Source organism: Myotis brandtii, unplaced genomic scaffold (genome assembly GCF_000412655.1).
Source record: "Myotis brandtii unplaced genomic scaffold, ASM41265v1 scaffold10, whole genome shotgun sequence".
In the NCBI taxonomy this organism is placed as follows: Eukaryota; Metazoa; Chordata; class Mammalia; order Chiroptera; family Vespertilionidae; genus Myotis; species Myotis brandtii.
This window is the reverse complement of record NW_005353325.1, coordinates 3,643,272-3,646,353: the sequence shown is the minus strand read 5'-3', so window position 1 is coordinate 3,646,353 and position 3,082 is coordinate 3,643,272. Positions and strand designations below refer to the sequence as shown.

The following is a 3,082-nucleotide window of genomic DNA, read 5'->3' as shown; positions in this document are numbered from 1 at the left end:
GCTTCCCCAGGGCGCAGCCGCGGCTACAGTGTAGCGGCTGGGGTCCCAGCCCCACCTGGCCTGCGGGGGCGAGAGCGGGCCCCAGCGCGACCTTGGGCCTGGGGAGTGTGTCTCCGACGCCTGTGGGCGCAGCAGTCTGAGGTCTAAGCGCAGGTACGTCCCTTTTTTTGAAATGAAATGACCCAGGCCCAGAGCACGTGGCACATGGCGACCAGAGGGTGCCCGGGCGCCGGTTTGGTGCAAAGGCCGGAGTCTGCCCGCCTGACTAAAGTGCATTTACCTTCTCGGCTCTGCGGGGCAGAACAGCTGCATCTAATGGGGTCGGATCGTTAACCGGGGGGTACTGATGAGAGGCCTGCAGGAAACCGGAGAGGACCCCACGTCGCCCTTTCCTGTGCCCTTTTAAGGCTGACGCAGTGCCTTAAGAGGCTAACACAGAAGGGTAAAGCAAGTCTCCATAAAACCCAAAGAAGAGATGGTAAAACTCCTCTTTGGATCCTGTCTGGAGTCACAGCTGAAACCAGAGAATTTCCCTTTCAGTTTGAGCAGCTTTTGTGTTTTTACACAGACATGAGCAAAGTGATACATTTAACCTTAGCGGTGGTGATACCTTCAGGCGTGCTTTTAAAACTCTGGGGATGCCGTCTAGTATTTTCAAATAGATAGGGGAGTTTGGGTACTTTGGTTGTCTTTGAAGGCGGAAGAAATCCAGATGGTAGAACCACATGTACACAAGGCTTTTTCTGAACATTTGAGACAAACAGAAGAAGACATGTCAAGTTTCTTAACTGCTTAGTCATTCAAAAACTCTTTTTTTTATAGGTTGAAAACGACAGGTACAAGCCATTGATGCTGGAATGCTGTGATGCTGGTATTTTAACGGACTCAAAACTAACGTTCAGGCTAAGTGTGCTTAACGAGGTCAGGCATTGTTGTGTAAGTAATGAGGTCAGGCATTGTTGTGTACGTTGTAGCAGCCATGTGTCCATGCGCCTGCACAGGAGTTCACACGCAGTAGCTGGTGGTGAGAGAGCAGTGCAGCGGGCGCCTCATTTCCTTCTTTTCATTTAATTCTCACAATTATGTGGAGTCAACACTGTTCTCTAATTTTACAGATAAAGCAACATTAAGTCCCCCCCCACCAACCCTCGGAGGACTCTGGGCCACTCCTATACCTATCAGGGACACAAGTCTTAGTCAAGGATTGGAAGGCACTCACCCAGTTCTCTATATGATAAAGTTCCAGGGATCGCCAGTTGGACCCACCTCCTGGACCTGGCTTACACCTTTTTTGCAAAAAAAAAACAACAAAAAAAAACCCCAAAACAAACCAGAATGCTTCTAAATTCCAGATAAGGCCCAGCCGTCTCTTCTATTATCTCCTCATTCACCCTAGCTAATTCCAGTAGCGCTTATCAATTAGCCAACTTTATTGCCATTACTTTACAATTCAATACCACCTGCTGGGGATATATAAAACCAACATCTCTGGAATTGGGGAGCACTTACTGCTGATCTAGTTTGAGAACCTCCCCAAATCCCGATATTGCCAAGGAAAGCCCCATAAGGATGTAAACTTACTAAGGGTGAAGGGCAATTGTGTCACTCTTATCTGTGATTCTCAAAATACCCTACATTTGAATCCCCAAAGGGGGCCCCTATTTCTTGAAAGAATTTATGAAAAAAATCTATAACCCCTCTACTTGACTCCCTAACCACAGCCACATTTGCAGCCCAGGGGGTCCAACTCTGGGGAACCAAGTTCTCCATCAGAAGGGGAAACCATGCCTCTGGGGAAAGTATTCTTATGCTGACATCCAGGTAACTGAAGAACTTACCCTTCCGAGGAAATTTCCTGGATTTGGGGATCCTGTGCCTGACTGGCTTTGTCCGCTGGATGGAGAGGTATTTGCTCTCTAGGCTATGTCATCCCTATGTCAGCATGACAACCCCATAGCCTGGAATGACAGCCCCCTTTCCCTCTCCATTCCGGAAGTCATCTAAGTGGAAGAGCAGGGTTTCTCATCCTCCTGGGGGGAGGGGACAGCTGTAGGAGCTTCACTGGGGATCCAACAGCTTTTATCCGAAAACACAGCTGCCGCTGGAAGACAGGAGAAACCGTAAACATGTTGGAAGAGCAAATTGATTCCTTAGCCTGTAGCCCTTCAGAATAGAACGTGGTACCTGTTTACACCTAAAGGAGGAATGTTGCCTCTATATCAATCAGGGCAGGTACAACAAAGCACCAGACATCTTTGAAAGGGCAAGCAACAGATTACTGGGGACTCCTTCTGGAATGCCAAATCTTGGCTTCTCTTCCCCTTCCCTTTGCTGCGACCATAATTCTGGCTCCTAATATTTGGGCCCATGTCACCTTAATTTATTCAACACATTCCTTATATAGCAGCCATACAGCTCTGAAGTAACATACTGAAACAGGTTAGGCCAACGGGGGAGCGGGGGGTGAGGACCACAGGGCAGCTATTGAGAATTAAGTTCTTCACAGCATTTACATTGAATCTACAAAAGCTCCAAAATTTGGCCCAAATGGGGCATATGTCAGCATTTTTAAAAATGAATATTGCATAATGTAAGAAGGGATATAAAAGACAGTGGTGCTAAATAGAATAGGAAAGTACTGGTGGTGATGGGGGAAGTTTTCATAAGGGAAGAAATGTGGCCACAGCAAGATGAGCACAGGCAAGTGTGTGCTAGAAGTCGTTCCTGGTGCCCAGCTTAATGTCAAACTCGTTTTCTTGAAATCTCTAATAAAGGTATATAATATCCACTTTGGAGTCAGTGCTTATTTCATAATGCCGCGTTTTTGTTTTCTAAATTTCATTTTTTGATTTTTCCATGTTCTATAAAATCCAGCCTTATAACTTTTGTATTTGTAATTTATTTTTTTGTTTGTTCATTGCTTATACCCTATTTTAGTTCACAAAGAGTTTGAATGTAGTTTATAAGAATATATTCCAATGAAATTCTAAAAACAGGAAATTGTAGTATAGGGGAAATAAGGTAAAGTCCAGCGTGGCTCTGCTGGAGCCTTGTCCTGTAAACCAAAAGATAGTGGGGTGTA

General features: G+C 45.8%; 1 long non-coding RNA gene across 1 annotated transcript; it reads left to right on the top strand.

Annotated features, from left to right (window-relative positions):
* The first annotated feature begins 6 nt into the window (after positions 1-6).
* On the top strand, positions 7-2,788 carry LOC102260034. Its single transcript, XR_312985.2, has 2 exons — positions 7-153; positions 823-2,788. It is a non-coding gene; the product is annotated as an uncharacterized LOC102260034 (long non-coding RNA).
* Positions 2,789-3,082: the final 294 nt, after the last annotated feature.